The sequence below is a fragment of the Rousettus aegyptiacus genome, unplaced genomic scaffold, assembly GCF_014176215.1.
Source record: "Rousettus aegyptiacus isolate mRouAeg1 unplaced genomic scaffold, mRouAeg1.p scaffold_m13_p_12, whole genome shotgun sequence".
Lineage (NCBI taxonomy): Eukaryota > Metazoa > Chordata > Mammalia > Chiroptera > Pteropodidae > Rousettus > Rousettus aegyptiacus.
Window position 1 is genome coordinate 39422347 of NW_023416287.1, and position 13000 is coordinate 39435346.

At 44.0% G+C, this 13000-nt stretch overlaps 1 protein-coding gene and 1 long non-coding RNA gene across 10 annotated transcripts in view; one reads left to right on the forward strand and one right to left on the reverse strand.

Annotated features, from left to right (window-relative positions):
• Positions 1-8972, reverse strand: part of SLC41A3 (solute carrier family 41 member 3) — a 102663-nt gene extending 93691 nt beyond the window's left edge. For 2 of the 9 annotated variants that reach the window (XM_036229734.1, XM_016160541.2), the window contains exon 1: positions 8632-8772. The gene's annotated coding sequence lies outside the window, so the exon portion shown is untranslated. The other 7 variants (XM_016160538.2, XM_016160532.2, XM_016160534.2 and 4 more) reach the window with 6 other exon arrangements.
• A 93-nt stretch (positions 8973-9065) lies between these two features.
• Positions 9066-12750, forward strand: LOC118610010. Its single transcript, XR_004953655.1, has 2 exons — positions 9066-9161; positions 12155-12750. It is a non-coding gene; the product is annotated as an uncharacterized LOC118610010 (long non-coding RNA).
• The last annotated feature ends 250 nt before the right edge of the window (positions 12751-13000 follow it).

The following is a 13000-nucleotide window of genomic DNA, read 5'->3' on the forward strand; positions in this document are numbered from 1 at the left end:
AGCACACAGACATACACACAATTATTGTAGTAAATAAGTTCAGCAAGTGTAGAATATAAGATCAATCCAAAAAAATGTTTTATTTCTATATACTAGCAATAAACAAATGAAAAATTAAACTAAGAATACAACTGCATCTGAAATAGCATCAAAGAGAACAAAATATTTAAGAATAAATTTCACAAAAGAAGTGTAAAACGTTTACCCTGAAAACTAAAAAACTATTGTTGAAGGAAAAATTTAAAAACCTAATAAAAAGAAAGATATTCTGTGTTCATGGACTGGAAGACAATATTATTAATATCGCAATACTCCTCAAATTGATGTACAATCTCTGTCAAAAGTCCAGCAACTTTTTTTCAGAAAAAGTGACAAGATGATCCTAAAATTCAAATAGAAATGCAAGAGACCCAGAATCCAAAGCAAAAACAATCAATCAAACAAACAAACAAACAAACAAACCCAGAACAAAGTTAGAGGACACACACTTCAAGATTTCAAAACTTAACTATGAAGCTATAGTAATCAAAACAGTATAGTATTGGCATAAGAACAGATCTATAGATCCATGAAATAGAATTAAGAGTCCATAAATAATCTCATGCATCTATAGTTAATTGCTTTTCAACAAGGATGCAAACATCATTCAATGGGGAAAAATAGTATCTTCAACAAATACTGCTGAGATAACTGGATAGCTATATGCAAAAGAATAATAAGTTTGGATTCCTGCCTCAAACCATATGTAAAAACTCAGAAAGCATCAAAGACCTAAACCTAAGAGCTAAAACTATACAACTCTTAGAAAAAAATATAAGTATAAATTTTAGTGAATTTAGATTTGGGTTATGGTTTCTTAGATATGATGACTAAAATACCAACAACCAAAGAAAAATTATGTAAATTGGACTTTATCTAAACTTAAGTTTTGTATTTCAAAGGACATTATCAAGAAAGTGAAAAGACAACTCATAGAATGAGAGACACCATTTGCCAACTACATATCTGATAAGGAACTAGAATACATAAATAACATTTACAACTCAATAATAAACCCAGGTTAAAAACTGGCAAAATATTTGAATAGACATGTCTCCAAAAATATACGATAGCCAATAAACACATTAAAAGATGCTCAACATCTTTTGTTGTTAGGAAAATGCAAAACAAAACTGCATTAAGATACCACTTAGCATAATGTTTTTAAGGTTCATCCATGTTGTTGCATGAATCAGTACTTCATTCCTTTTAATGGCCAAATAATATTCCATTGTATGAACTGACATTTTGTTTATCCATTTATTAGGTGATAAACATTTGGGTTGTTCCTATTTTTATAATTAATACTGCTATGAATATTCACATGCAAGTATTTGTGAATGTGTTTTCGCTTCTAATGAATTATACATTTTAAAGGGATATTTTATGGTATATGATTTACATCTCAATACTATGAGTGAAGCCCTAAACAATATAGTAGTGTTTTATTTACTTTGCAATTTAGTTCAATAAAATCACACTCTTTACATATCTGGTTTCTGTCAGTTGACATTAAATCTGTGAGATTCAATCATGTTGCTGAATCCATTTTTATCTCATTGCTATATCGAATGCAAGTGTATAACTATATGACAATCTACTCATCTATTCTACTCTTGAAAGATGATCACGATTTACTTTTACTTCCAAAAGAAAAATAACTTTATTGATTTTATTACAAATGTAATGTATTCATAAAAATACAATTTAGACAATACAAAAAGGTATAAATAAGAAAGTTTCAATCACTGACAATTTTACTGTTCCAAATTAACTAATGCTAAGCCTAGTGTATATCCTTCCAATGTACACACACACACACACACACCCCCTCACACACATGTTCTCACACATATATTTATATATTTTTAAAATCAGTGTTCTAGATCCTGCTTTTTTTAAAATTTAATGAAATGTGTATATCTTTCCACTGCTATTTTCAGTATGTTATTTTTTGCCTTCTCTTGTCATCGTTGACAACTGATCTCAGTTTCAGGCAAGGAATGAAGTGGTGAGCTTACTCCACCCAATTGCTGGTACAACTTTTTCCAGAGGATTTATAGATTCAGGAAGAGCAGAGGGAAGAGCTCAGCAGGGACGTATAGCTACGTGTTTTAACTTGTAGCAGCATATAGCAGAGTGTCACTAGTGGCCCCCTCTCCACTTTCCCATTGGCAAGGATAGTACACTGTTGAGTAGCAAGTTTATTAAGTCAGCAGAGGAAATGCTGGGCCAGTGAGGACTGTGTGAGGAAACACTGAGTAAGGGGGCACAGGAGAAGCCTCATATCTTCAGGGGGCACCTTGGAAGGTATATAAATGGTTCCTGCCTACTGGCCTACAGAACCTGGGCCAAGCAGGCTTTGCTTGACTTAAACAGGCAGTAAACCATGGAAACAAAGACAGACTTATTCTAACATGACTCTCACCTTCCGAAAGCATTTGCAACAGCTAACACTGGAAATGTATGCCCCTCTGTCTGCCCCTTTGGTCACACCTGTCTCCACCACTGGCCAGAGGAGCTGCCCTCACCTGGCAGGCCAAGGCCCAGGTCATTTGTCAGGACCTAATGGCTGGAAACCAGTAGGCTTCTTGTGCTGACTCTCTAAGCCTGATCCCATGGGGGTGGACTAACCACTTTCTTTAAATTCCTGTTGCATTCTCTGTAGCAATGCTGGTAAACTGAGCCAGGACCATGTAAGAGGCCTGGCCACAGTTGGGAGGCATGTAATGGCAAGAGCATAGAGACAAGGAAGTCTCCAGTCCTGCCACCAAAGGGAGCACCATAAGAGCAGTCAACAGGGTCTCCGGTGCCCATTCTGCTTTCCTATGTGGCTCCCTTGAAACCACGGAGAGGAAGAACTCTTAGTAGAACAGTGTTGGAGGGCCCTGGACAGTGCCATATCCTTAATCTCTTTAAAAAAACTAATAGACACCACTACCAATGAGGCATGTGACACTCCATTAGTCCTCACAAGACCCCAAGAAGGTCTGACCATTACTGCTTCTGTTACCCAGCAGAGGAAACAGGAGGTAAAATGTCAGCTAGGCCAGCCTCGACCCCTGTCCTTGGAGCCCTCCTCAATTTCTCCTCCTACCTCTGTGGAATCATCAGATGGGAATAGAAACTTTGCTCGAGGATTTGCCTGAAAAATAATCTCCCTTGACCTCAAGCTACCCTCTAGTTCTCGCCCCATTCTCTCTTCCCCTTCAGGACATGATTACAAAGACATGCCCCACACCCGTCTCTACGTCTCACCTGACCCTCTGTGTGCAAGCACCCCTCCTGCTCCTCCCAGCACAAAATGCCCCTGCCCAGGCCAGTGGTCCCCTGCACAATGCCAAACAACTCTTAGACCTCAGAGTGCCCAATATCTTGGCCAAACTCACTGTGGCATGAGACACCCAACAACTGGAGACTTGCCCGCCATGGTTTTCCTAAGTCTTTGTCCTGTAGCTGTGCCCCCCATTTCCTCCTACATAGGACTTTAGCTCCTGCTCCTTTTCGTCCCTCTTGATAAAGTCCTGATCACCCAGACAATGCTGCCATCATTAAGAATAATGCTCTGTTCGTATTTCTGAAAGTAGCTGTACTGGGGCAGCTAAGTCTAGCTGAACTTTGACCAAGATCTCCCTGCTAACACCCACAAAACATTGCATCTTCCTTCCTCAAGTCAGAACATTCTTTTGGAGCCTTCTTGTGCCTAGTATTCTACAATAAAGACTATGTTAATGTGCTCTGGCTGATTTTCTTTCTTGTGTGGCTCCTTGAGACTTGTTCTTCCAGCTTAGGGTTGCCAGATTTAGTAAATAAAATGTGACACACTTATGCTGAAAAGTGATTCAGACTACCTACCAAGCTAAGAGGCATCTCATATAGTCTAATGTAGAACTCCTGATTTCCCAATTCTGTCTCTCTAAGCCTCTTCCTTCTTGTAAAAGGCACCATTATCTACCTAGCCAGTCACCGTAGGAGAAAGGGCTTGGCATACAGGGAAAATGAAAATATAATCCTTTGGATTTTATATATGTGTATACTGTTTGTACTTATCTCTGATGAATATGCACTACTAAAAAAATAAACGACTTTATTTTAGAGCAGTTTTGGGTTCACAGAAAAATTGAGAGGAAGATAGAGGTTTTCCATATACCTTCTGCTTCCACACATGTGCAACCTCCTCCATTATCAACATCCTACACAGGAGTGGTACATTTGTTACAATAGGAGAACCTACACTGACATCATTACCACCTAAAGTCCATAGTTTACATGAGGTTCATTCTTTGTGTTGTACATTCTGTGGGTTTGGACAAATGTATAATGACACGTATCCATCATTACAGTGTCAGATAGTAGCTTTACTGTGCTAAAAGTCCTCTGTGTTCCACCTATTCATCTTTCCCTCCCACTTCATGTACTTTTTTTGGGTATTCTGGGGTGATTTATCAACAAAATTAGCAGTGGTCTATTATCATTTATGCACTCCAAGAATCATTGGTTCACCATTAATTCAACAAATAATGTTTTCTTACTTCCTTTTGTGCCAAGCATTTTCTAGGCACCAAGAATATAGTGAAAAGCAAGACAGATAAAGGTTCTGCTCTTAGGAATTTACATTCTAGACCCAGAGAGAAATAAACAAGAGAAAAAAAAATAAACAAGATAAATACAAGTATGAAGAAAGTTAAATATGGTAAATTCATAGGGACAATCTCGGGAAGGTGAAGAGGATGGCTTGGATGGTCAATCAAGGAAGACCCTAGAAGACAGGGTGACATTTTTACTAAGCCCTACTGACAACAAAGGTGCCAACTGTGCAAAAGTCTGGGTGAAGAACTCTCTGTGCAGAGAGACCAGCAAGCACAAAGGCACTGGGGTAGGGCAAACTTGGCACTTCTGTGGAAGGAAAGGCAAAGAGGTCGACACATCTGGGGCAGGTGAACAGTAAAAGCAGATGGCAGGAAGTAAGGGCAGAGCAGCGAGCAGGGCCTTATCAGCCAAGCAAAGAGTTTGTTTCTTTTTCAGGGTGAAGTGAAAGCACTGGACAGGATGATGACGTAATAATGGTTATGTTTTCATAACCATTTGTTTTCCCCACTAAAAAGAATTAGGGTCCAGGAGTGACCCCAGGTGACCCCCGTGGTGAAATTCCAGAAAACCTAGGAAGATGGACCCTGATTATGTAAAAGTAATAGTGAAATTACATACAGCCTAGATAAATAATGAATATAGACATTTATATCCATGATACTGGATTTTTTTCCAACCAGTTTTAGTGTAAGTAAACTGATTAATTTTGAAACCATTATAATATGTTGTGCATATTGAAAATATTACAGGAATTTGATATATTATATTTGTGCCTTTAATTAAATGTTCAGAAGATTTCGATTAAATAGACATACATGATTAATGCTTAAATGTTTGGAGAATTTGTTAAATGTATAAATTGTGATTTATTAACTATGAAAATAAATGGTGTGTGATCATTTTGAAGAATGCAGGCTCTTGGATACCTTTTAAAATGTTGACTATTCAACAAATATACTGAAATAATGAATCAGGTGTTAATAAAGTCAGTTAGGGATAAGGCCTCTCTGTACAGGTACTTAGACATCCAGGTCTATGGATAGCAGCAAAAAGAAGGTATCCAGGTGTCCACCTTTTTCTGGGCTTTCTTCACTGGCCAGACAGGCCTGAGGAGCGGGGAAGTGGTCAGTCAAAACGATTTTTGACTCTTAAACAGGGTTTTGAACTTCTAAAGGTTCAGGGAGGGAAGGGGTCCACTGCTCCCCTTCACACACACACATATAAAAATCCTGAAAGCAAAAACCAGAGAGAAAAAATGATTAATTCGACTCCATCAAAGTAAATATTCTATGGGACAAAAAACTGTTTCTAAACAAAATTAAGAGACAAGCAAAGGTCTAGGGAAAATGTCTGGAAACAACAGAGGAGACAAAGAAACAGTGTGCCCTCCCGCCCCCCACCCCCCCAAAAAATAAATAAATAAAAGATTCCAACACAGCCCTGAGGGACAGGAAAAAAAAAATAGAGAAACAGGTGAGAGTATAAACAAGTGCTCAGCAGAAGGAGAAAGACAAGTATCCAGTCAGTAGATAAGACTAGGGGCTAGGAAAATGATTTAAACCCAGCCTCAGGAGGCCCTACTTCACTATCAAATGGCCCAAAGTTCCTAGGAAGAGAGAAGAGACCCCATAGTGAATGGGGAGGGAGGGGACTGGGTCCACCTCTGTGAAAGACAACTTGGCAATGACCGTTCAGTACCCACATGTCCTCACCCCTCCAAAGCGCAACTGTGGTGACTCACTGACACAGGCACACAAGGACAGCCCAAGAGTGCTAACAGCAGCTGTACGGGGAACCTGACAGCACAGCCAATGCTGTGCTCTGTGCTGCCCCCAATAGGGACCGGCATTGTGTGGCTGTGTCGGAAGTGCAGCGGCACTATAGGCACAACACACAAACAGCTCCTGGAGAAACCGTTGTTACATGAGGAAAACAAGCTGAGGAATGGCGTCCAAAAACGCCCCACACTGTCCTGTCCTGTGGTCTGTCTTCACTAGGCATGTGCGTGGGTACACAGGGAATGGTCTGGCCAGGCGTGACTTCAGGAGGGAGGAGAGTCACCTGGGATAGAGGCCCCACCTTGGTCAGCACTCTGGTCATTTCTACCTGCTCTATACCCCCAACAGATTGGGGACTCTGTGGTCCACCAGCAGAGACCTCACATCCCCGTGGATGGTAGTCAAAGGCCCTCAGCTTCATTGGGAATATTGGAATGTTTCTTAAAGAGAATGTGCTGAAATGTCACTTGGGTCAATAAAAATGAGTACAGATGGTCCTGAAGGACTGGTCTGCTGGTAAGGGAGGTTCCTCTTGTGAGAGTGGAGGAGAGTGGGTTGTGGATGCAGAAAAACCCCTCCTTTAGCCCATAGGGAGGGGATGAGGCTGGGGGGAGATTGCAGAGACTCCAAGGCAGAGATCTCACCCAAGCTTCCCTCCAGGGCACACACCAGGGACAAGGTGCTACAAGATAGCCTCCCTCTCCCCTCCCCCAACCCTCCCCCCTCCCAACAAAGAACTACCCAGCCAAGATGTCACTAATGTGGTGTGAAAACCCTGCATAGGCTATACTGCTTGGAGCTCCCCTTCCTAGGGTGCAGGTATTGAGAGGAATCAAGCTGGGGACCAGGGCTGCCCAGATGAGTCTGTGAGGTCAACACTGTTCTTCCAGGTGCCTCACAAGAAGTCTGTTCAATCACATGGAGGAAGTCACTGACACTGTGTCACCCAATGAGGTGGGGATCCAGTTTTGGACCCCGGGCCTCTGGGAAGCCCAGTGCTAACGCATCCGGTCCGGAGGCAGAACAATTCCTGACCTTTCTAGGGTAAGAGGTGGAGGAGGTGGGCTAGAATACTGTGAGACCTCTGCCCTCTGGGCTTCATAGGTGGCTTGGTTCAGTGGGAGCACTCTGGACTCTCCTCTTCCTTGATGTATGTCCTTGGAAAAGTTCAATGTCTGTACCTCCACTGCCTCATCCGTTAAAGGGGGATAACAGCATCTACTTCAATGGTTTGTGATAAATAATGCATTTGCATTACAGGAGATCTGGCTGATTCCATCCCCACTTCAAACCCATCAAAGCTCTGCTTTGGAACAGTGGTTCTTAAACTACTGCAACATCAGAATCACCTAGAGCAGCAGTCCCCAACCTTTTTGACACCAGGGACCAGTGTTCCTAAGAGAATTTAATGCCTGATGACCTGAGGTGAATCTGAGGCCGGGATGCTAGTGCTGAGGAGCAGCTGCAATTACAGATGAAGCTTTGCTTGCCGGCTACTTACCTCACGCTGTGGCCCGGTTCCTAACAGGCGACAGAAGGGTACCAGTCCGCGGCCCTGGGGATTTGGGGACTCCCTGACCTAAAGGACCCTTTAAAGACAAGCATTGCTGGAGCTACCTGGGTAGTTTCTGATTAGCTGGGGTGGGGGGGGGGGTGCTGGAGAATTTGCATGGGGGGCAGGACATGCTATATGTAGGGTGTCGGGGAGCAAACCTCAGTGCAACCTCTAGAAGAGGATCTGGCCCACCCCCATGCTCTGGGTCCCCTCTCCAGCACCCCAGCATCCCTCAAACCGAAAGCACCGCCCCGCTCTAGGCCTTCGGTGTCCTTCCCCCTTACCAGGTACCCCATCCACCCATCTCCCTCCTCCGCCCCAGGCCCCTATCTGGCTCCTTCCCAGGGTGCAGCCGCCGCTGCCGTCACCCTTCCTTTCCTCACCCCTATCCCCGTTTTACCTCATCTTTCGCGTGCCTCCTGGCTCCAGGACCCTATCGGGCGCTATCCCATCCATCCGATCCCCGCCTCCCTGGTTTACCACATCTTCCACGCTCCGCGTGCCTCCCAGGTATACCGCCACCCTGGATACCCCTCAGCCTGCCCCGCCCCTGACATTTACTCAATCTTCCGCGCAACGCCCGCCTTGGGATCCCTTTGGACACCATCTTCCGCCAATCTCTGGCCCAGGGCGCCCCGCCGCCCTCGTCTAGCGCAGGGCCTGGCTTACCGGAATTCCTGCCTGGCGGTGGCGTTCAGAAGGCCGGCCGAAGAGGCGGAGGCCGCGCTCAGCCGCGGGGAGGGCTCACAGAGAAAACGTCAAAGACCAAGCAGTCCCACCACAGAGACCTCCCGGCGCCATTCTCGGCCTGTGGGGCGGGGACCTGAGACTTGGGGGTGGAGAGTGTAGGCAGGCGGAGAGCGCCGGAAGGCTCGGCCGCGGAGACTCCGCCTTCAGGACCTTACCTCGGAGTCTTTGCGATGGGGTCAGATGTCCGTCCCAAGCTGGGGTCACCCTAGCTGTGACTCTAAACGACAGTATCCCGAGCATGCCAAGTTCCTCCCATCCTTTCTTGCAGTGAATGCTCGCAACGATTTTCGGGGTGCAGCTTCTCTCTGAGGCTGGTTTACAAAGAAGCACCGGGGAGAAAAAGGGGCATGAGGATTTCATTAAGGCAGGGGTGCCCACCCTCCCACCACCCTCACCGGTCAGTGCCCTGTTAGGAACCCAACTGCACAGCAGGACGTGAGCAGATGCGGGTAAGTCAGCAAAGCTTCATCTGTATTTGCAGCTGCTCCCCAGCTTAGCCATCACTACCTTGGCTCCACCTCAACTCATCAGGCATTGGATTCTCATAGAAGCACTGGTACCTGGTGCCAAAAAGGTTGAGGACAGCTGCTTTAAAGGCTGTGTGAAGACCAGCCAGTCCCAATGCACAGATGCCTAGCCTGCAGCCATCAAGTCTCCAGGATTTGTGTTTTGCTGTTGTGGTTAACTTTTTAATTACGGAAATGTTCAGACATATAAAAGTCGGACAGTAATATGGCCCCACAGCCGTGGGCCATCTTCAATTATGTTTGCAACTTGCTTTTTTTTTTTTTTTTTTAAATCCTTCTATGTTCCTCCCCACACACATCCCCCCGCCACCCCAGAGTAGTTTTAAAGTAGCAGTCCCCAACGTTTTTGGCACCAGGGACCAGTGCTCCTATGAGAATCTAATGTCTGATGATCTGAGGTGGAGCTGAGGTGGTGATGCTAGCGCTGGTGAGTGGCTGCAATTACAAATGAAGGTTCACTTGCTTGCCCACCACCTGCCTCCTGCTGCGCGGCCCATTTTCTAACAGGCCATGGACCAGCACCTGTCTGTGGCCCAGGGGTTGGGGACACCTGTTTTAAAGAATCTCAACAGACATATTTCATCTTTAAACATTTGAGTATGTTTATTTAATTGATAGGGTCCGATTTTTCAAATATTCCTATAATGCCAGTTTCATACCCAACAAAGTTAATAACTAGTCCAGTTCAATTTTCCCTAATTGACTCAAAAATATCTTTTGACAGCCGGCCTGTTCTAACCAATATCTAAAGAGGGATGATAGATTTTGGAGGAAAGGGGACTCAGGCAAAGTTCACCTGCAGGGTTTTGCCAGATGCCTGCTTATACTCACAGAGCCAGAACATTAGTCCCACCAGAGAGAAGTCTGAGGGGTACAAATGTCAGGTGCAGATATAGGTCAAATATTTAACAAGACTTAGTAAAATATTGCATTATATTATCTCAACAAAAGACAACTTTGCATTTTAAACACAAGAGGTCCCCCAGTTTCACAGACATGTACACATGAATACCTTATCCTTTATTTTTATTTTTATTTATTTTTAACAAATGTGCAGCTTTCTTGGCCTTTAACTGGTTTTGGTTCTGCCTGCACACGTCCTCAGGTACCTGGGCTTCAGGAGGCCAGCCATTTTCTGGCTTCTCCTGCCCTCCCCATGAAACAAGTGGTCATGACCATTGGTAGCCAGTATTCCTGCCCTAAACTTTCTAGATCATGCTCTAGCTACCTGGGACCTGGGAATTTCCAATGGCCCTAAGCCCGTTTATAGGATGTGTATGCAGATTGGTGCTTCGGAGAATGAACAGGTTGGTGGACATGGGTTGTCTCTTCCCACAGGGCCACATCGGAGCTCCAAGAAGTCCCAGAATTCCGCATTTAAATCTAACCTCCCAAAGTGCTTTGGAAGTATATTTATCAAGGCCAGAAAATAGAATAAACTCTCCTTACAGTGATAAAATTTATGACAGACCTTAACCTGAACAAAAGTGGAGAGTGCCTATGGGAGGAGCTATCATACCCTATGTCATCATGAGAGTACTACAAGAACTTTTTGTTTACAACAGAGCTCTTTATAACAGTTCCTTCCCTTACCTTTCTTTTCCCCTCTATTAAGTACCTCCTCCATCTTTGTCTGGTTCGGTGTGTGTATGTAACTTACCATGTCTTCACATACTGTATTCTAACCTTTTTTTCCCCCTGAATAAATCCTTTTTGGTGACAGAATACCTAGTAGACTTTGTTTTTTAGTTGCCTATAACTTCTTGGTTTTAATTACAATTTTTATGATTTAAACATTTGCTTTGTGGGCACCCATTTGGACTCTTGCCCTAGGTTCTGTAATTTTGAGTTGGGCCTGTCTTGTTTCGATATAATTATGGATACAAGAAACATTTTATTTTCTTCTTAATTGTAATGCAAGACAAATAAATAGCAACCAGCAATTGACCCCTCCTGACCTTAAAAATAAAAGTCAGTTATTTACCAACAATGGGTTTATGCAGGAAGAGCAGAGAATTGTAACTCAGAACAAGTAAACTATAGCAAAAATATAGGCAAGTCCAACAAACAAAGGAGAGGAATGGTATCTTATGGAGATAAAGGAGGAAGTTGGCAGTGGTTGTTTTGAATAAAAGACATTAGAGGAAAGCTAGAGTTCAGGATGATGACTGCTTTTCATTGGCTGAGTTGTCGGGGTAGTCAATTTCTTATAGGAGATGCAACGTACATCTTTTCCTGTTGGGGCTCGTAATTGATGATTCTTTCCTGTTGAGGATTTCTTAAGTTAGGGTCTGTAATTGACAATCCTTCCTGTAATTGATCTCAAGTGATACTGAGCTTTCCCATTATTAATTTTCATACCTCACTGGTAGAGAAAATACAGGGAGAACATAATACTCTCGCAAAGAGGACATATGCAGCTAAGCTCCAAAGGATGGTTGGAATGCCAGGACATTAGACCCATTCCTTGGGACCATGGTAAATGGCAGGCAATATGCACCTGTTCTTGCAAACTAGCTAGTGCCCCAGTCACTTCCCCTCACCCACAGGCATTTATAAGTGCCCAGAATGCTGGCTCAGAAGTCCAGAGGCCTGGCTGGATTCTAAGCAGAGAGTAGCTTTTGTAAAGAGCTACTATGCCCAAACTGTAATTTTTAGAAGAAAATTTAAGATATGTAGACAAAAAAGACATTTGTTAATGGTAAAGTTCTAATGTTATGGACCAAATTGTGCCCCCCCCCCCCCGCAATTTGTATCTGGAAGCCATAATCTTTGGAGATGGAGAATATAAGGAGGCAAAAAAAATTAAGTTAAGTTTTAAGGGCGGGGTACTGACCTCATATGACTGATGTCTTGACAAGAAGAGGAAATGATGTAAGAGAGCTCTCTTTCCCTCTCCCTCTCTGTGCCAACAGAGAAGAGGCCCTGTGAAGACCAGTAAGAAGGTGGCTATCTACAAGCCAGGAAGAGAGGACTCACCAGAAACCAAGCCTGCTGTCACATCGATCTTGGATTTCCAGCCCCTGTGAGGAAATACATTTCTGTTGTTTAAGCCACCCAGGGATTTGCCACTACCTTTGTGCATCCTGGCTCAGAGCTGCCAGGAAGGGAGAAAGTATTACCGCTAAAAGTCTTGCAGTTTGCAAAACCATGAGCATGAACAAAAATGTTCCTGCTTATGGGGTTAATTCACAACATAGCCCCTCCACATACTCAGAAGACTGCTGGCTGCCTGGCCAGTAGCCAAGGAAAGCAGTACACAAAGAACTTTCCAGCAGTGCCTGTTCTCAAAGATGTTTTCTATTGCTCCTATGGATGTTATCTGCTCCTGTAACCAAGCAGCACATCTTACTCCCATCTGCTTGAGAAGAGGGCTGCTCTCCCAATGAGATTACCCCTCCCTCTGCTTGTGTGCGTAAAAATATTGCTTTGTTGGGGTGCCCTTTCCTGCAGCTCCAACCAGCCTCTGCTGAAGTTTCCCTGCCCCGCGAGTAATAAATGGCATGTCACACCCCTCTGGTCCTCCCTAGTAGTTTTTCTGGAATATCCCACGTGCAGGTACCTGGCCTGGAGCCCCTGCATTCCAGTTGGCATAGTTGGCAAGGTATTCCAGAAAGTACCTGGTTGAGTTAACCTCTGGTATGAACATGTCTGGCAAGAGTCTATCGAGGGCACTCCCAAGTCTAGGGGTGGGGAATGGGGGTGGGGGGAATACAGGGTAGGCCTCTAGGTCCATATCGTTTGAGGCAGCAAACCTTTTA